Raw genomic sequence first — 22,036 nt, forward strand, 5'->3', positions numbered from 1 at the left:
AAGTCCCTTGGATTGCAAGGTAATCAAGCCAGTCACTCCTAAAGGAAATCAGTCCTGAATATTCATTGGAAGGACTGATGCTGAATCTGAAACACCAATACTTTGGCCACCTGATGCAAAGAACTGACTCATTGGAAAAGACCCTGATTCTGGGAAAGATTGAAGGCAGGAGAAGGGAATGACAGAGGATGAGATGGTTGGATGGCATCACCAACTCGATGGACATGAGTTTGAGCAAGCTCTTGGAGTTGGTGACTAACAGAGAAGCCTGCTGTGCTGTAGTTTATGGGGTCGCAAAGAGTCACATGACTGAGTGACTGAACTGAACTGATCTCCTTTGTTCTCAGTGAAAATCATCACCCACCCTCATTGCTGAGCAAGTAACCTAGAAGTCCATCCCTACTAATACTCTTCCATTCAAACCATTATTGCTTTTTTTCTAATTTATTTATTTTTTATTGAAGGATAATTGCTTTACACAATTTTGTTGTTTTCTGTCAAACCTCAACATGAATCAGCCATAGGTATACATATATCCCCTCCCTTTTGAACCTGCCTCCCATCTCCCTACCCATCCTACCCCTCTAGGTTGATACAGAGCCCCTTTTTGACTTTCATGAGCCATACAGCAAACTCCCATTGGCTATCTATTTTATGTGTGGTAATGTAAGTTTCCATGTTATCCTTTCCATACATCTCACCCTCTCCTCCCCTCTCCCTATGTCCATAAGTCTATTCTCTATGTCTGTTTCCCCACTGTTGCTCTGTAAGTAAATTCTTCAGTACCATTTTTCTAGATTCTGTATATATGTGATAGAATACAATGTTTATCTTTCTCCTTCTGACTTACTTCACTCTGTATAATAGGTTCTAGGTTCATCAACCTCATTAAAACTGATGTAAATGTGTTCCTTTTTATGGCTGAGTAATATTCCATTGTGTATATGTACCACAACTTCTTTATCCATTCATTTGTCAATGGACATCTAGGTTGCTTCCATGTTCTAGCTATTGTAAATAGTGCTGCAATGAAAAATGGGATACATGTGTCTTTTTCAATTTTGGTTTCCTCGGGGTATATGTCTAGGAGTGGGATTGCTGGGTCATATGGTGGTTTTATTTCTAGTTTTTAAAGGAATCTCCATACTGTCTTCCATAGTGGCTATATCAATTTACATTCCCACCAACAGTGCAGGAGCGTTCCCTTTTCTCCACACCCTCTCCAGCATTTATTGTTTGTAGACTTTTTGATGATGGTCATTCTGACCAGTTGCAGTAACATCTCATTGTAGTTTTGATTTGTATTTCTCTAATAATAAGCAATGTTGAGCATCTTTTCATCTGTTTGTTAGCCATATGTATGTCCTTTTTGGAGAAATGTCTGTTTAGGTCTTTTTGCCACTTTTTGATTGGATTGTTTGTTTTCCTGATATTGAGTTGCATGAGCTGCTTGTGTATTTTAGAAAATAATCCTTTGTCAGTTGTTTCATTTGTTATTAATTTATCCCATTCTAAGGGTTGTCTTTTCACCTTGCGTATAGTTTCCTTTGCAGCACAAAAGCTTTTAAGTTTAATCAGGTCCCACTTGTTTCCTTTTGTTTTTATTTCTGTTACTCTAGGAGGTGGGTCATAGAGAATCTCACTTTGATTTGTGTCATCGATTGTTCTGCTTATGTTTTCCTCTAAGAATTTTATAGTTTCCGGTCTTACATTTAGGTCTTTAATCCATTTTGAGTTTATCTTCATGTATGATGTTAGAAGGGTTCTAATTTCATTCTTTTACATGTAGCTGTCCAGTTTTCCCAGTAACATTTATTGAAGAGGCTGTCTTTTCCTGATTGTATATTCTTGCCTCCTTTGTCAAAAATAAGGTACCCATGGGTGCCTGGGTTTATTTCTGGGCTTTCTATCTTGTTCCATTGGTTTATACTTCTATTTTTGTGCCAGTAATACTGTCTTGATGACTGTAGCTTTGTAGTATAATCTGAAGTCAGGAAAGTTGATTCCTCCACCTCTGTTCTTCTTTTTTAAGACTGCTTTGGCTATTCGGTTGGACCTAACAGAAGCAGAAGATATTAAGAAGAGGTGGCAGGAATACAAAGAAGAACTATACAAAAAAGATCTTCATGACCCAGATAATCATGATGGTGTGATCACTCATCTAGAGCCAGACATCCTGGAATGTGAAGTCAAGTGGGCCTTAGAAAGCACCACTATGAACAAAGCTAGTGGAGGTGATGGAATTCCAGTTGAGCTATTTCAAATCCTGAAAGATGATGCTGTGAAAGTGCTGCTGCACTCAATATGCCAGCAAATTTGGAAAACTCAGCAGTGGCCACAGGACTGGAAAAGGTCAGTTTTCATTCCAATCCCAAAGAAAGGCAATGCCAAAGAATGCTCAAACTACCACACAATTGCACTCATCTCACACGCTAGTAAAGTAATGCTCAAAATTCTCCAAGCCAGGCTTCAGCAGTAAGTGAACCATGAACTTCCACATGTTCAAGCTGGTTTTAGAAAAGGCAAAGGAACCAGAGATCAAATTGCCAACATCCGCTGGATCATGGAAAAAGCAAGAGAGTTCCAGAAAAACATCTATTTCTGCTTTATTGAACATGCCAAAGCCTTTGACTGTGTGGATCACAACAAACTGTAGAAAATTCTGAAAGAGATGGGAATCCCAGACCACCTGATCTGCCTCTTGAGAAACTTATATGCAGGTCAGGAAGCAACAGTTAGAACTGGACATGGAACAACAGACTAGTCCAAATAGGAAAAGGAGTACATCAAGGCTGTATATTGTCACCCTGCTTATTTAACTTTTATGCAGAGTACATCATGAGAAATGCTGGGCTGGAAGAAGCACAAGCTGGAATCAAGATTGCTGGGAGAAATATCAATAACCTCAGATATGCCGATGACACCACCCTTATGGCAGAAAGTGAAGAGGAACTCAAAAGCCTCTTGATGAAAGTGAAAGTGGAGAGTGAAAAAGTTGGCTTAAAGCTCAATATTCAGAAAACGAAGATCATGGCATCTGGTCCCATCACTTCATGGGAAATAGATGGGGAAACAGTGGAAACAGTGTCAGACTTTATATTTTGGGTCTCCAAAATCACTGCAGATGGTGACTGCAGCCATGAAATTAAAAGACGCTTACTCCTTGGAAGGAAAGTTATGACCAAGTTAGATAGCATATTGAAAAGGAGAGACATTACTTTGCCAACAAATGTCCATCTAGTCAAGGCTATGGTTTCTCCAGTGGTCATGTATGGTTTCTCCAGTGGTCATGTATGGATATGAGAGTTAGACTGTGAAGAAAGCTGAATGCCGAAGAATTGATGCTTTTGAACTGTGGTGTTGGAGAAGACTCTTGAGAGTCCCTTGGACTGCAAGGAGATTCAACCAGTCCATTCTGAAGATCAGCCCTGGGATTTCTTTGGAAGGAATGATACTAAAGCTGAAACTCCAGTACTTTGGCCACCTCATGTGAAGAGTTGACACATTGGAAAAGACTCTGATGCTGGGAGGAATTGGGGGCAGGAGGAGAAAGGGACGACAGAGGATGAGATGGCTGGATGGCATCACTGACTCGATGGACATGAGTCTGAGTGAACTCCGGGAGTTGGTGATGGACAGGGAGGCCTGGCGTGCTGCGATTCAAAGAGTCGGGGCATGACTGAGCGACTGAACTGACTGACTTGGCTATTTGGTGTCTTTTTTGTTTCTATATGAATTGTGAAACTTTTTGTTCTAGTTCTGTGAAAAATGCCATTGGTAATTTGATAGGGATTGCACTGAATCTGTAGATTGCATTTGGTAGTATAGTCATTTTCACAATATTGAATCTTCCTACCCAGGAACATGGAATATGTCTCCATCCATTTATGTTTTTTTTTCTTTCATTAGTGTCTTATAATTTTCTGTGTAGTTCTTTCATCTCCTTAGGTAAGTTTATTCCTGGATATTTAATTCCTTTTGTTGAAATGGTGAATGGGATTTATTTTGAAAAATTTCTTTCTGATTTTTTCATTGTTAGTATATAGAAATGCAAGTGATTTCTGTGTATTGATTCCTGCAAGTTTGGTAAGTTCACTGATTATCTCTAGTCATTTTCTGATACTATCTTTAGGGTTTCCTATGTACAGTGTCATGTCATCTGCAAACAGTGAGAGCTTTACTTCTTCTTTTCCAATCTGCATTCAAACCATTATTTTTCTTCAGGGTTCTATAACCACCATAAACATGCCCCCTACCATGACTTGAGGCATTTCATTTTTTCCATTGTTCCAGGGTCATCTTTCTAAAACACACATCTAATTCAATAATTCTCTTACCTAATATAGTTTACTGGAGTCCTATATTTTCAGGATAATCTCTAAATTTCTTACCATATATACAAGATCCCCCTGAACTGGTGTTGACCTACCTTTCCAGATTTATCCTCCACAATTCCCTTCTTTACACAGTATAAGTCTGTAAAGTAGGTAGAAGTATTGCTTTCCTTATTTTATGAAGTAGGTAGAAGTATTGCTTTCCTTATTTTATGATGTTTGTATATAGAATTATGACTTGTAGCAGATGAAAACTGAATTTAACAGGTCAATTCAGCTCCCCTTCTAGATCTTTGTTTCCTCATCTAGAAAGAAGTTGGACTTTATGTTCTTTCCAACTGTAGCATGGCATAATTAGCAGCTATATGCATCTCAAGTTATACCTAGTGGAAATTTTTCTGAAGGTTGCCATCTTCAGAGACGGAAACAGGTCACCAAAGAGAATGCAACTATTTGTCTTAAATAATAAGATCGACTTACCTCTGTAGAGTGGGGTAGAAGCTCTGCTCTGTGTTTGTACAAAATAAGTGTTCAACAAATGTTTATCCAGAAAATAAAGTTGATGTGCATTTTCTGACATCTAGCTCACAAAGCACTTTCTCATGGTAAATTAACATGGTCTTTGAAATGGCAACCCACTCCAATATTCTTACCTGGAGAATCCCATGGATGGAGGAGCCTGGTGGGCTATAGTCCATAGGGTCACAAAGAGTCAGACACGACTGAGCGACTTCACCACCTCTTAACCTCAAGGGCTAAGTAAATATTAGTTATTATTATTATTTTCTGCTCTATGTCTTTTTTCTCAACAATATACACTGGAGTCCAAACTGTTTTCATCATATTTAGAAACAGCAAATAAATGTCTTTAGCACAAAGTAGTTTACAAAGTTCTAGGATCATATTCAACTACCTCTTATCACATTTGACACTGCACTGTTCTTACAAAGTGGCTAGAGAAAGTATTCTTGACCCTCTTTTCTAGACCCACAGAAAAGCAAGCCTCAGAGCATCTAAGTGATTACGCCAAGGTCACAAAGCTAGGAAATGGCAGAGCCAAGTCTCAAACTGAGATCTTTTAGCTCTAAATCCAGTGTTCTTTCCATGGCATTATGCAAGCCTTGTAATTCTAAGATACAGCCCTTAAAATAACACAAAAGACTCAGCCAACCTTCTGCTCTGTTCCCTTGACCTCATTAAAGCCTTAAATGAAACTTGTCCTCACAAACTTAGGATGCAACATCAAATCCATCTTAGTTTCTAGGGCACGTAGCAACAGCTTGCTTTAATCTAATAATTGGCTGAAGCAGAACCACAGAGAGGATGTTAGGAAAAAAAAAAAAAAAAGGCAAATTGTTATTTTTCAAAACCAAGCCATTCCCCTACCTAAAAGGTTCACAGCTTTTTCCTTTTCCAAGAAAATATTTATCCCTCTGAAAAGATTCCTTCCCATTAACAATATTTTTACAGCCTTTGTGATACTTTTAGAGCATTTTAGATACAACCTAAATACTATATATTTCAAGAATGAAACCATTACATTAAGAACGCTGCATATGTTTAAAAGTGCCTTTTATGAGGTTTATTAAAAGAAGCCATAAATTTCCAAGAAAGGTTTAAGTCATATTACATTGATCTTACTTCTCATTTAAACAAAATGTAAACTTTAAGTAAAACCTTGATGTGGAATGTAAACGCACTCATCTACCCTGAGCTTACTCATTCGCATGTGCTACCTCGAAAATATTAAATCATCTGTGAAGCACTCCATTTCTTTGAGTGTTTTCCAATCACAACAAATAGCTTTCCGGTGATTGCTTGTACCTGTTGAATTTCTTGGATTCATTCACAGTAAGTGAAGAATGGGTGGTGCCAGCTGGATACAAAACAGGGTTTTTAAATCATTCTCAACTCTGCACACTAAGGGCAAATTACAGCCCACCTTAGCTCCTGAGGTGTCCTCTCAAAATTGAGCTCATATAAAGAAAGTAGGTATTATAATTATTCCCATTTTATAGATGGAGATACTGAGACACAGGTAGGAATTGAGCAGCTTTCCAAGGTCACACAGTTAATAAGGAATGGAATCACCCCCATGAACTCAGGCAGCATGGCTCCAGATGGCCAAAGCCCAAGCCCTGCTGTATATCCTGACACCACTCTGCCTTCGTAATAAGACTCCTATGGTGATAGATGAGATCATACACATAAAGCATTTGGTACAGAATTTGACGTGTAGTACTCAACAAGATTAGCAGTTATTGATATTGTGATTGGGGCTTCCCTGGTGGTTCAGATCGTAAAAAATCCCCCTGCAATGTGGGAGACCTGGGTTTGATCCCTGGGTTGGGAAGATCCTCTGGAGGAGGGCATGACAACCCACTCCAGGATTCTTGCCTGGAGAATCCCCATGGACAGAGGAGCCTGGCAGGCTACAGTATCTTTACGAGTCTGCAAAGAGTAAGACATGACTGAGTGACTAAGCACATGGGATTATTATTATTATCCAGTGCATGTTGAGGCTGTTCACGAGGGCCAAGGTACATTGTGTGGTGACTCCAACATTACCCTCTTAGCCCAGGCCCTCGGGGAGTAAAGTGAGCACTGATTGTCTGACAAAGAAACTGGAGTTACAGAATCAACAACAGAGGAAAGAAAGGTGGCTCCAACTCTGCAGTATTTTAAGATTCCACTTATAAAACCGTCAGGCCTTTTTAACACTACAGTCTCCTTGAATTAGAGTAGCACCTCATCTGTCCACTTCAATACCCATACCCTCCATTCAGAGCAATTGTCATTAATTTTGCCCCTAACTTTTTACACTTGTATATGTATTGATTCTTCTATCTGGAATGCTCTTCTCTAACTTCTCCACATGACAAAAAAAGTCCAACTTCCCTTTCCTTATCGACTTTGTTGCCCTTTCTCTAATAATATTTCAAAGGTTGTATTAGAGTTATATGCTTACATGTCTATCTCTTCCATTCAAGAAGAGACAGAGGACAGGAACCGGCCTTACTTATCTCTGTATCCCTTTACCTAATAGGAAGTCTGACCCAAACAAAATTTTCTGTGAAACTCCAATAAGTAAATGAGTATGTGATGACCTCTTTTGTCCCAACCTACCCATTTGACCTCAAGGCCTGGTCAGGTCAGAATCAAGAACCAGAAAGAACTCATTCACCCAACACTACACCTAGGCCAAGATCTATGTAGATCACGGAAAAGGCTGAATCTCCCCTGACCCATAGATAATAAAGCTTTAGACCCAAATCCAGTTGCCATAAAGTCAGACTCGGTGAAGCTGCCTCTTCCTACTTTACAAAGGTTCTTTCTAAGTCACCGTATTCCGATCTGATCTTAAGCTCCTTTTTAAGTTAGGCCTCAGTGGCTTTGTCAATCATTATTCCACACCTCAGAAATGGTTTTAAAAACATGAAAATGAGTAGATGCTTCCTGACAAAGTCTAAGCTGAAAGAATGCATCCAAGATTTCTAGGAAGCAGGGAGAAAACTGCTTCCACCAGGGAGCCACTATGGAAAAAGTTCAAAATTGTCAAGTAGGGGACTTCCTGGTTGTCCAGTGGTATTGATTTGGTGCTTCCAATGCAGGGCACATTGGTTCGATCCCTGGCCAGGGAACTAAGATCCCCTCATGTTGTATGGCATGGTCAAAACTGTCAAGTAGGTCTAAATGCAGAACTTTTTTTTTTTTAAGGTGATCATCATCCCCTGGCCCATGTATATTTCACAACCTACTAAACCTCTGCCATATTTTGTATTTAGAGAAAATGGCCATTGATGTAGCATTTTTCTGCAGGGATTGTTAAACCATAGACTTGAACACCTAGTATCTCACCTAACTCGCTATGTAGCAGTGACATCTACTGGGGAACAATGTCACTTCAGGGCTCCTACTTTCATACTGGACTCATTAAGTTTAAAATGTTAACTCATTTCATCATTGTCATAGCTCTGTGGGGTTGTTAATATTATGATCTGCATTTGTGAGATGAGGAAACTGATAGCCCAGAAATTGAGCAGGTGACCTGGTGTCATAGAGTTAATACATGGCAGAGCTGGAGTCTGAACCCAGGGGAGCACAACTCGAGGGTCTGGGTTTTATGCCATGGAGACCTACTGCCTCTTCTACACTTTGAATACATCCATCTTATTGTGCTTTGCCTACTGCTTTGAAATCATGCATTGATATGTCCCTAGGAAACTCTGTCCTTCCAGTGTCTCATTCCTATTTGTAAATTTGGTACCTAGCACCATTCCTGACACATGTGTTAGTTGCTCGGTCGTGTCCGACTCTTTGCCATCCAGTGGACTGTAGCCCACCAGGCTTCTCTGTCCATGGAATTCTCCGGGCAAGAATACTGGAGTGGGTTGCCATGCCCTTCTCCAAATCCTGACACATAAGAGGTGCTTAATAAATACCTGTTGAATAAATATTGCATACATAAACGAATAAACAAAAGTCCATCTTAGCATATGTGTGTGGTAGACACAGAATGAGGAGAAGGGGTTGGTAAGGAAGGACTGGCTTCTCTCTTTCCAGCCATAAGGCTTTATAATGTGGCTTTCAGAAATGCATGTCAATGAGGACAGCGGTGTCAATAATTCTGGCCTAGTCATCACTGATATCTTTAGAGTTTCTTTGTAGTTATCAGACTTAAGTTCATGTCTAGCTTGGACTTTGCAATCTTATGCCTACCTACCTCTCCAGCTTGTGTACCAGCAACAATGTCTTGTACCATTCACTCCAGCGTCCTTGAGCAACTGGGGATTCTCTGAACAAGCCTGTCCTCTCTTATCTCCAGGTTTTGACATGGCCTGTGCCTGGAAGACCCCTCTCACCCTGCAGGCCCCTTCCCTCTTTGCCTGAGAAACCTGTATTCATTTTGCAAGATTCAGGGGACTTGCCTGTTGATCCAGTAGTTAATACTTCATGCTTCCAGTCCAGGGGGTGCTGGTTTGACCCCTGGCCAGAGAATTAAGGTCCCACATGCCGAGTGATGCAGTAAAAAAAAAAAAAAAAACACACCATTTTTCAAGATTTAGGTATCATCTCCTCCAGAAAGATTTATCAGAGGTGCCAGTCAGGGCAGAGACCCTCTCCAATAGAGCAACACTGTCACAGGTAGGGGAAGTGTTTGCATGATCCCAGCTCAGTTGTTCAGTCATATCTGACTCTTTGCAACTCCATGGACTGTATAGCCCACCAGGCTCCTCTGTCCATGGAATTATCCAGGTAAGAATACCAGAGTAGGTGGCCATTTTCTACTGTAAGGGATCTTCCTGACCTAGGGATCGAATCCATGTCTTTTGTGTCTCCTGCACTGGCAGGTGGATTCTTTATCACTGTGCTACTAGGGTCCCAACCTGGCCACTCACTAAATGTGTGACCTTAAGCAAGTTAGTTTTTCTGTCCCTCAGTCCCTCCATTTTCAAAATAGGATAATGAAAATAATGTCATAGTTTTCAGAATTAAGTTGTAAATGAATAAGCATAAACTGCCTCAGACAGTGCATAGTAAGGGAAACTTAGGTATTTGCGATGATTATCACTACAAGTGCCTATTTCCCCATCTCTCTTCCTTTCCATCAATGAGCTCCTTCACCAAGACTATTTCTGTAGTGTCTTTTAGTCCATAGGGCCTAGTGAAGTGTTAGAAAACAATAAATACCCAGGGGGGAGAGAGAGAAGGAGGAAGACAAAGTGAAACAGGCTTGATTTTCAGATGTGGTTATGGCATCTATCCCACAAATAGAATCGGGCATTCTGAGGCAGCACAGAGCAAGAAGGGGGACAAGGATGGAGCTGAGCTGCTTATTTTATTGTAGCTTTTGCTTCCTCCTCTCTATGCTTTGCTCTGTGCACAAAGTTCATCAATGGTTGCTTCATCCGCCCAGACCCCATGCTCCTCTCCAAGCCCATCCCCCACCAGGACATCTTTTAAAAGTTACAACAACTTCCACACATGGAAAACATATTGAAACCACTCTGGATAGTTGTTACAGAGAGACAGGAACCAGAGTGATAAGCTCTTTCTGGAGCCAGGCCTCATAAGCTGGGTAGGGAACCATCTCTGTGGGTACAGCTCTGAAATGCACTCAGCTCCAAAATACCTCCCTATTGCTCCTCCTCTGGGGCTACAAATCTTAGCATTAGAATCATCTTGGTTTAGGTCACTGTATTTCCAGAAAGACCCCATTCAAAAAACAAAGATATACCCAAGAAGGCTAATCTCATTTATATACAACAAAGGATTTGTTTTTCCCATGGAAAGACAAGACTTAGAAAGTGTTAAATAAAGAGCTGGTTCAAGTTATGGGGAAAAACTAAAGTTACCATTTGTTGAGTACTTTCTATGTGCTATTGGGCCTCATGGAAAATGCTTCTTATGAAGCATTTAACTTTTAAATGCTGAGTGAGAAGGATGGAGCTAGATGGCCAGCGTTGATTGGCAACCCTGCATTGACAAGAGGCAAAGAGCTTCTAAGAAGGGAGGGCAGTTCAAAAAAAAAAAAGAAAAGTGCAGACTGTGGGTCAAATATCTCCTAGGTCAAGCCCAAACTGGACAGTTCTGTGTTCTTTACAGGTAAGGAGAAGCTGCTAGTCTGAGGAAATAATGGCATAGCCATTCAAGGATCATTCTTACCCATCATTATATGGCCATAATTTAACATGTATTTCATTAACCTCTTTCTCTTCCTCTCTTTTCCATCACAATCCATGAGGAACCAAGTAGATGAGCTCTTTCCCGTGAGGTTCATTCATTTGCTGGGTAAGTGTGGATGGTGTACCAGCTCCCTGCCAGGCACTGAGGGCCCCTAGGACAGAGCATCCAGCTGGACTCAACCCTGCTTTCAGGTCTTCAGAACTCTGGGAGAGCCCTCTCACTAAGCCCAGTGTGGCAAATCCTTAAAATTCTGCCCCTCTTAACTGGATCCCACTTTTCCCTCCTTATGACCCTTCCCATTTTCAGCCCCCTTGTCTCTCCCCTGGAATCTGGCACGATCATCCTCATCACTCTGTCTTAGGTTAAGTGTCCCATCTTCAGAACAAGTTCCACCTCTCTTTGTCAAGTGTGTCAGAAGCTCAAGATCCTGCCTGTTTTCTTCCACAGCCCCCTCCCCTCCTGCATCCCACACTTTGCCCCAGCCCTGCTGAGCCTGCAGAGGTTTCCTCCAGCACCATATGTGAGCACTCACCTGGGAACCTTTGCACTTGTTCTGCTCACTCACCCCATGGCCATTGTTCTTTTAATAGCATTATTCCCACCCCTCACATTTCACCTCTTCAGGAGCCTTCACCCATCTTCTCAAGAAGGTTCCTCCTCACCTCCATGCTCCCAGAGCCTTATCTAGTGATAGCAAACACGTTGCTGTAATAATTTGCTTACCTGTGTGTTTGCTTGCTGAGGCAGTGAGCTCCAGGAGAGGCAAGGAATGTCTCCTTGTGATCTCTGTACTCACCATCTCCAGGGTCCATCACCTGACAACACAAATCATACATGAATGAGTGAGTGAATATTTTTAAATAAATTAAATACAGTAAAGTTGTATAAAATGACTATGAGAAGACACAGCAGGAGTCACTCATTCTGCCTTGGGGAAGTGGGGAGAGAAGACTTCCATTAAATGTTGAAGGATAATTAGGGATCATTCTTCACTTTGGTATCTGGAAATGATGAAAGCTCTAATGTGAAAAGATGCATTCACCCCAATGTTCATTGCTACAGTAGCCAAGACATAGGAGCAACTAAATGTCTCAATTCAGTTCTGTTCATTTCAGTCACCCAGTCATGTCTGACTCTTTGCGACCCCATGGACTGCAGCACGCCAGGCTTCCCTGTCCATCACCAACTCCCATAGCTTGCTCAAACTCATATCCATCGAGTTGGTGATGACCTACAAATAGACATTTGGGATCAATGTCTAATGTCTATTGATAGATTAATGAATAAAGGAGATATGTGATATATATATATTCGATATATAATATATGTGTGTATATTTATACATACACACATACAATAGAAAATATTATTCAGCCATAAAAAGAATGAAATAATGCCCTTTGCAGCAACATAGATGGACCTAGAGATTATTATGCTAAGTGAAGTAAGTCAAACAGAGAAAGACAAATATATGATATCGTTGATATTGGATCTAAAAAAAAAAAATGTACAAATAAACAAAGGAAGAGAGTATGACTTAGGGGTCGGTAAAAGTGCCCTAACAAAGATGAATTAGATTTTCTTTACCTTATCTGGAGCTCCTGAGTTGACATCATTAAACAGCTGCCTGTCCAGATATCTAAACTTTCCTACACATGCTTTTGCTGTCCTGGGGAAACCCAGAACGCTGTGCTTCTTTCAGAAGGCTGTTAAGTACCTCGGGGAATGATTCAAGCACAGGGTTCCCTGTTACCACACCTACCCCTTTTCCCTGACTCTGCAGAAACACTAGTCCTTGAATCTAACCACTTCCAACTCTGCCCTCCCTTATCTTATTTCATGAAAAATGCTGCTCCCCCAACTCTCAATCAAGCAGATATGGTACATACATGTTCATCCTCCCCAAATGTTGAGGAAATCACATCAATGTTCAGAACACTGTTCACAGTTTTGGCAAAGCATATTTTATCTTAGAATGCATTCTAACTGTTTTAAAAGTCAGTTTTGAAGATCTCTCTTGCAGACATAGTTTGCAGAGAGAAGTTCTAAACACTGAAGCTGGATGACAATTGCCAAAATAGACAGAAGTAATGCATATAACTTCTGCCACCAGTGCATTCAGTGTGGGTGGCTACCCCACGTCGGAGGTCAGGGGCAGAAGCCGGGAGGACCCCATGCCCGAGAGGAAGCGGCCAAGAGGAGTTACCCCACGTCGGAGGTCAGGGGCAGCGGCCGAGAGTGCCAGGCTGTGACGGCGCAGCCTGGAGGAGCTACCAAGTCTGAAGTCAGGGGTGGTGGCCGGGAGGAGCTACCCCACACCCGAGGCCAGGGGCGGCAGCTGGGAGGAGCAACCGCACCTCCAAGGAGTGGTGGGTGGCTGCGTGGGTGCAGGAGGGCCTAGAAGACCTATTCCATGTTCAAGGTCAGAAGGGACAGGGGTGAGGAGATACCCCTGATCCAAGATAAGGAGCAGTGGCTGTGCTTTGCTGGAGCAGCCATGAAGAGATACCCCACGCCCAAGGTAAGAGAAAACCAAGTAAGATGGTAGGTGTTGCAAGAGGGCATCAGAGGGCAGACACACTGAAACCATACTCACAGAAAACTAGTCAATCTAATCACAGTAGGACCACAGCCTTGTCTAAATGAAACTAAGCCATGCCTGTGGGGCCACCCAAGACAGGCAGGTCAGGGTGGAGAGGTCTGACAGAATGTGATCCACTGGAGAAGAGAATGGCAAACCACTTCAGTATGCTTGCCTTGAGAACCCCATGAACAGTATGAAAAGGCAAAATGATAGGATACTGAAAGAGGAACTCCCCAGGTCAGTAGGTGCCCAATATGCTACTTGAGATCAGTGGAGAAATAACTCCAGAAAGAATGAAGGGATGGAGCCAAAGCAAAAACAATGCCCAGTTGTGGATGTGACTGGTGATAGAAGCAAGGTCCAATGCTGTAAAGAGCAATTTTGCATAGGAACCTGGAATGTCAGGTCCATGAATCAAGGCAAATTGGAAGTGGTCAAACAAGAGATGGCAAGAGTGAACGTCGACATTCTAGGAATCAGCGAACTAAAATGGACTGGAATGGGTGAATTTAACTCAGATGACCATTATATCTACTACTACGGGCAGGAATCCCTCAGAAGAAATGGAGTAGCCATCATGGTCAACAAAAGAGTATGAAATGCAGTACTTGGATGCAATGTCAAAAACGACAGAATGATCTCTGTTCATTCCAAGGCAAACCATTCAATATCACAGTAATCCAAGTCTATGCCCCAACCAGTAACACTGAAGAAGCTGAAGTTGAACGGTTCTATAAAGACCTACAAGACCTTTTAGAACTAATACCCAAAAAAGGTGTCCTTTTCATTACAGGGGACTGGAATGCAAAAGTAGGAAGTCAAGAAACACCTGGAGTAACAGGCAAATTTAGCCTTGGAATATGGAATGAAGCAGGGCAAACACTAAAAGAGTTTTGCCAAGAAAATGCACTGGTCATAGCAAACACCCTCTTCCAACAACACAAGACAAGACTCTACACATGGACATCACCAGATGGTCAACACTGAAATCAGATTGGTTATATTCTTTGCAGCCAAAGATGGAGAAGCTCTATAGAGACAACATAAACAAGACCAGGAGCTGACTGTGGCTCAGATCATGAACACCTTATTGCCAAATTCAGACTTAAATTGAAAAAAGTAGGGAAAACCACTAGACCATTCAGGTATGACCTAAATCAAATCCCTTATGATTATACAGTGGAAGTGAGAAATAGATTTAAGGGCCTAGATCTGATAGATAGAGTGCCTGATGAACTATGGAATGAGGTTCATGACATTGTACAGGAGACAGGGATCAAGACCATCCCCATGGAAAAGAAATGCAAAAAAGCAAAATGGCTGTCTGGGGAGGCCTTACAAATAGCTGTGAAAAGAAGAGAAGCAAAAAGAAAAGGAGAAAAGGAAAGATATTCCCATCTGAATGCAGAGTTCCAAAGAATAGCAAGAAGAGATAAGAAAGCCTTCCTCAGCGATCAATGCAAAGAAATAGAGGAAAACAACAAAATGGGAAAGACTAGAGATGTCTTCAAGAAAATTAGAGATAGCAAGGGAACATTTCATGCAAAGATGGGCTTAATAAAGGACAGAAATGGTATGGACCTAACAGAAGCAGAAGATATTAAGAAGAGGTGGCAAGAATACACAGAAGAACTGTGCAAAAAAATCTTCACGACCCAGATAATCACGATGGTGTGATCACTGACCTAGGGCCAGACATCCTGGATTGTGAAGTCAAGTGGGCCTTAGAAAGCATCACTATGAACAAAGCTAGTGGAGGTGATGGAATTCCAGTTGAGCTATTTCAAATCCTGAAAGATGATGCTGTGAAAGTGCTGTTGCACTCAATGTGCCAGCAAATTTGGAAAACTCAGCAGTGGCCACAGGACTGGAAAAGGTCAGTTTTCATTCCAATCCCAAAGAAAGGCAATGCCAAAGAATGCTCAAACTACTGCACAATTGCACTCATGTCACACACTAGTAAAGTAATGCTCAAAATTCTCCAAGCCAGGCTTCAGCAATACATGAACCTTGAACTTCCAGTTGTTCAAGCTGGTTTTAGAAAAGGCACAGGAACCCGAGACCAAATTGCCAACATCTGCTGGATCATGGAAAAAGCAAGAGAGTTCCAGAAAAACATCTATTTCTGCTTTATTGACTATGCCAAAGCCTTTGACTGTGTGGATCACAATGAACTGTGGAAAATTCTGAAAGAGATATGGGAATATCAGACTACCTGACCTGCCTCTTGAGAAATTTGTATGCTGGTCAGGAGACAACAGTTAGAACTGGACATGGAACAGTAGACTGGTCCAAATAGGAAAAGGAGTATGTCAAGGCTGTATATTGTCACCCTGCTTATTTAACTTATATGCAGAGTACATCATGAGAAACACTGGGCTGGAAGAAGCACAAGCTGGAAACAAGATTGCCGGGAGAAATATCAATAACCTCAGGTATGCAGATGACACCACCCTTATGGCAGAAAGTGAAGAGGAACTCAAAAGCCTCTTGATGAAGGTGAAACAGGAGAGTGAAAAAGTTGGCTTAAAGCTCAACATTCAGAAAACGAAGATCATGGCATCTGATCCCATCACTTCATGGGAAATAGATGGGGAAACAGTGGAAACAGTGTCAGACTTTATTTTTCTGGGCTCCAAAATCCCTGCAGATGGTGACTGCAGCCATGAAATTAAAAGACGCTTACTCCTTGGAAGAAAAGTTATGACCAACCTAGATAGCATATTCAAAAGCAGAGACATTACTTTTCCAACAAAGGTCCGTCTAGTCAAGGCTACGGTTTTTCCAGTGGTCATGTATGAATGTGAGGGTTGGACTGTGAAGAAAGCTAAGAGCCGAAGAATTGATGCTTTTGAACTGTGGTGTTGGAGAAGACTCTTGAGAGTCCCTTGGACTGCAAGGAGATCCAACCAGTCCATTCTGAAGGAGATCAGCCCTGGGATTTCTTTGGAAGGAATGATACTGAAGCTGAAACTCCAATACTTTGTCTACCTCATGCGAAGAGCTGACTCATTGTAAAAGACTCTGATGCTGGGAGGGATGGGGGCAGGAGGAGAAGGGGACGACAGAGGATGAGATGGCTGGATGGCATCACTAACTCAATGGATGTGAGTCTGAGTGAACTCCAGGAGTTGGTGATGGACAGGGAGGCCCGGCGTGCTGCGATTCATGTGGTCTCAAAGAGTCAGACATGACTGAGCGACTGAACTGAACTTAACTGAATGCACATAAAAGTCAAAAAACCCTGAACAGTGATTCCATTTGGAAATATATGTTAAGCAGGCAGAACATACTCCTCTTCATTAAAAAGAAGTAAATTTTGTATGAAAGGGAACATGAAGAACCACGAAGAATTTCATGACAAGACATAAAGAAGTATGGAATTGCTGTATGGATGTAGCAAAATAGAAGGAAAAAAAAAAGTGTTTCTCAAACAAGAAGGAGGACCAAAAAAAGGAAGAAGAGGAAGGAGGGAGGAAAGGAGGAAGGAGGGGGAAAGAAAGGGAGTGTCAGGGAGGAAAATACCTTTTTCTGCCCTTCTAGGTTCTTCTGGCTGATCTATGAATTAAACTGACCTGAAAATGATTAGGGCATCACAGGTGACTTAGTGGTTAAGAATCTGCCTGCAAATGCAGGAGATATGGGAGATGTAGGTTTTATTCCTGAGTTGAGAAGATCCTCTGTAGAAGGAAATAGTAACCCATCCAGTATTCTTGCCTGGAAAATCCCATGGACAGAAGAGCCTGGTGGGCTACAGTCCATGGGGTCACAAAAGAGTAGAACACAACTGAGGGGCTCTTTCTACTGTTTCCCCATCTATTTGCAGTGAAGTGATGGCACCGGATGCCATGATCTTCATTTTCTGAATGTTGAGCTTTAAGCCAACTTTTTCACTCTCCTCTTTCACTTTCATTAAGAGGCTCTTTAGTTCTTCACTTTCTGCCAGAAGGGTGGTGTCATCTGTATATCTGAAGTTATTGATATTTCTCCCAGCAATCTTGATTCCAGCTTGCGCTTCTTCCAGCCCAGCATTTCTCATGATGTACTCTGCATATATGTGAGCAGGGTGACAATATACAGCCTTGACATACCCCTTTTTCTGTTTGGAACCAGTCTGTTGTTCCATGTCCAGTTCTAACTGTTGCTTCCTGACTTGCATACAGGTTTCCTAAGAGGTAGGTCAGGTGGTCTGGTATTCTCATCTCTTTCAGAATTTTCCACAGTTTATTGTGATCCACCCAGGGAAAGGTTTTGGCATAGTCAACAAAGCAGAAATAGATGTTTTTTTTTTTGAACTATCTTGCTTTTTCAATGATCCATCAGATGTTGGCATTTTATCTCTGGTTTGTCTGCCCTTTCTAAAACCATCTTGAAGATCTGGAAGTTCATGGTTCATGTATTGCTGAAGCCTGGCTTGGAGAATTTTGAGCATTACTTTACTAGTGTGTGACATGAGTGCAATTGTGCAGTAGTTTGAGCATTCTTTGGCATTGCCTTTCTTTGGGATTGGAATGAAAACTGACCTTTTCCAGTCCTGTGGCCACTGCTGAGTTTTCCAAATTTGCTGGCATATTGAGTGCAGCACTTTCACAGCATCATCTTTCAGGATTTGAAAGAGCTCCACTGGAATTCCATCACCTCCACTAGCTTTGTTCATAGTGATGCTTCCTAAGGCCCACTTGACTTCACATTCCAGGATGTCTGGCTCTAGATGAGTGTGAGTGATCACACCATCGTGATTATCTGGTTCATGAAGATCTTCTTAGTATAGTTCTTCTGTGTATTCTTGCCACCTCTTCTTAATATCTTCTGCTTCTGTTAGGTCTATACCATTTCTGTCCTTTATTGAGCCCATCTTTGTATTAAATGTTCCCTTGGTATCTCTAGCTTTCTTTATGAGATCTCTAGTTTTTCCCATTCTATTGTATTCCTCTATTTCTTTGCATTGATCGCTGAGGAAGACGTTCTTATCTCTCCTTGCTATTCTTTGAAACTCAGCATTCAAATGGATATATCTTTCCTTTTCTCCTTTGCTTTTCACAGCTATTTGTAAGGCCTCCTCAGACAGCCATTTTACTTCTTTGCATTTCTTTTTCTTGGGTATGGTCCAAGAAATTTTGGGGCTCCAAAATCACTGCAGGTGGTGACTGCAACCATGAAATTAAAAGATGCTTACTCCTTAGAAGTATAGTTATGACCAACCTAGACAGCATATTAAAAAGCAGAGATATTACTTTGTCCACAAACGTCTGTCTAGTCAAGGCTATAGTTTTTCCAGTGGTCATGTATGGATGTGAGAGTTGGAGTATAAAGAAAGCTGAGCAAAGAGTAATTGATATTTTTGAACTGTGGTGTTAGAGAAGACCCTTGAGAGTCCCTTGGACTGCAAGGAGATCCAACCAGTCCATCTTAAAGGAGATCAGTCCTGGGTGTTCATTGGAAGGACTGATGTTGAAGCTGAAACTCCAATACTTTGGCCACCTGATTCGAAGATTTGACTCATTTGAAAAGAGCCTAATGCTGGGAAAGATTGAGGGCAGGAAGAGAAGGGGACAACAGAGGATGAGATGTTTGGATGACATCACTGACTCAATGCACATGGGTTTGGGTGAACTCTGAGAGTTGATGATGGACAGGGAGGCCTGGCGTGCTGTGGTTCATGGTGTCACAAAGAGTCAAACATGACTGAGCAACTGAACTGAACTGAACTGAGGGGCTGAACACACATATACATGCACACATATGAGACAGATTAACCGGAAAAAATTAAAACAAAAGTTTAAAAACATGGGAAAGACCCAGGAAAACTGAGTAATTTGCCAAAATGGGCAAAGCCCTAACCTTAAATACCATCTTCAGCTAAAGGTAAAAAAGAAGGATGTTGGGTGCAGTGTTTGGGACTTCAAAGAGGAGGAAGAAAATTTACAGGGAGATGGGAGAGCAAATGTTTGCTAAACAAATGTTTGCTGTTTCAGGCAGAGAAAATGGGGTACAGAGTGGACTCTGATCTCTAGGTCCTGTCTAGAGTTTCCCCACCACACCTAGCCCATATTTTTTGCAGGTATCTCTGGTGATAACTCTATTTTAGTTCTTTTAAACAATTAGGGGAAGGCAGTGTTTCCTCCTGAGTCTTCTGGGCTTTAAAAATAATCAGCCTAAATTTATTCTCATGATAAAGATACAATTTGGGATGGCAAATTTTAATCCCCTACAGAAGGAAGGAAGGGAGGAAGGGAGGGAGGAAGAAAGAAAGGAAAGAAGAAAGGGAGAGAGAAAGAAAGAAGGGAAGAACAGAGGAAGAAAGCTTGTCTATTAAATATGATCATTTAAATGTATTGGTTAAATGAGCCCCACCTAAGGTTAGTAAAAGAGGAATTATTAATATCCTATAAGAATACTGAAGTAGTTCAGCAAATTGAAGAAGGAGATTAAAAGCCCCAAGAATACCAGCAATTAGAATAAGCTCAAATAGTTAGGATTCTTTCTGTACAGAAAACTACCGTGAGAGCCATCAAGCTTCTCAACCATATGCTTTTTCATCAAAGTTTCACAATTGCAGAAGATAAGATCTGGTTGACCGAGCTTGAATCAGGTGTAAAATTTCCTGGATCAATGGTTACAGCGAAAGGTTTGGGGTAGGAGGAGTGCGAAGGCATTAAAGGCATGACCACTCAAAAGACACACAAATATTCTGTGCTCCTTACTGTGTTGGAAGCATTTTGAGGAGCTAAAGTAGAGAACAAGAAGACAGAATTTCTGCTTTGAGGAAGCTCAGGGGATCTGTATGGACAAGGCTGCCACCCAATTAGGGTTGATAAACCAAGAAACAGTGTTTCTGAGAATGAAACAAGAAATCTGCAAACTACCAGAAAGCTGTAGACTTGTTTCTGGAGGATATTTTTTTTTTCAGACAGTGAGCTGAGCTGAAACCTCCAAATTACATGCTAGCCCGTGGAGGATTTGAGTATTAAGGGAAGGGAGGAGAAAGTGGTAGAGAGAGCTTGAGAAAGAGAAAATGAACTTCTCAAGTCTAAAGAAGCTCACCTTTTTTTAAGCCGTGTTAGATAATAATTAGAATTAATGGAAAAATCCAAATGGTATCCATATTTACAGTGGATGCTTATTAAATATTAGCTGAACATGAATTTACATTTTATTAATTGATAGGAAGCCACAGAATATAGACAGAGTAGTAGATGTACGGACTTAACGCAGCCTGGTCAGCCAAAAAATGCACAAATACCCAACGCGTCCTTACTGTGTCAGAAGTGTTTTGAGCGGCTAAAGTGGAGAACAAGCAGAATTTGTGCCTTCAGGAAGCTCAGGGGATCTGTATGGACAAGGCTACCACCTAATTATTGTATCAACAATAATTGATACAAGAAATAGTCATTGCTATATGACCCAGACAAAAAACTTAAGCATCTTTAAACTGAGGACCCTGAAGTTATTATTTTAGTACTTAAAAAAGTATTATGAGGATGAAATAAAATTGTGTATATAAAGGCATATAGTAAGTGCTTAGTAAATGTTTATTCCCTCTCTGATCTCCTACCTCCTTTAAGTTCATGCTTTTAACATTCAAGGTTGGGTTTTATTTGAAAGTTCAAATTTTTTTTTTTTAAAGGAGTCTTGAAAGGTTATTTTTATAATGGGTTAGAAGACAAAGCCCGGTGTCACATAAGCCACGTTTCTACAGACAGTAACTGTACACTCACGGCTGCAACTACCGCCGCCCGGTGGCTGCATGCTGTATAATATTTTGAGTTGAGTACAGAGTCTATGTGTACAGCTCACACAGTTGGAAGGGGAGAGAAAACAAAATTGTTACAACGTATTTTCCTAACCAATATGTGTGAGACTTTGATGTTGTGCAGGTGCCTGAAGCAGAAATCTATGTTTTCTAAATTCCCTGCTGCTGCTGCTGCTAAGTCGCTTCAGTCGTGTCCGACTCTGTGCGACCCCATAGACGGCAGCCCATCAGGCTCCCCCGTTCCTGGGATTCTCCAGGCAAGAACACTGGAGTGGGTTACCATTTCCTTCTCCAATGCGTGAAAGTGAAAAGTGAAAGTGAAGCCGCTCATTCGTGTCCGACTCTTCGCGACCCCATGGACTGCAGCCCACCAGGCTCCTCCGTCCCTGGGGTTTTCCAGGCAAGAGTGCTGGAGCGGGGTGCCATTGCCTTCTTCGCTGCCATCTACTCCAATACCACTCTCCTTCAGTACTCCTGTTGCAACCTGAATCAAAATACTCTTAAGTTCCTTTTAAAAGTCATATAAAAATAAAGCAGGTTGTAACATCAAAGGTACAAACAGATATAAGATAAATTAGACTTTATCAAAATTAAAAACTCTGTGCTTCAAAGGACACTATCAAGAAAGGGGGAAAAAAACAGAGAAAATTTTTGCAAATAACTTGTACATAGAACATA

Source organism: Bos taurus, chromosome 3 (assembly GCF_002263795.3).
Source record: "Bos taurus isolate L1 Dominette 01449 registration number 42190680 breed Hereford chromosome 3, ARS-UCD2.0, whole genome shotgun sequence".
Taxonomy (NCBI): Eukaryota; Metazoa; Chordata; class Mammalia; order Artiodactyla; family Bovidae; genus Bos; species Bos taurus.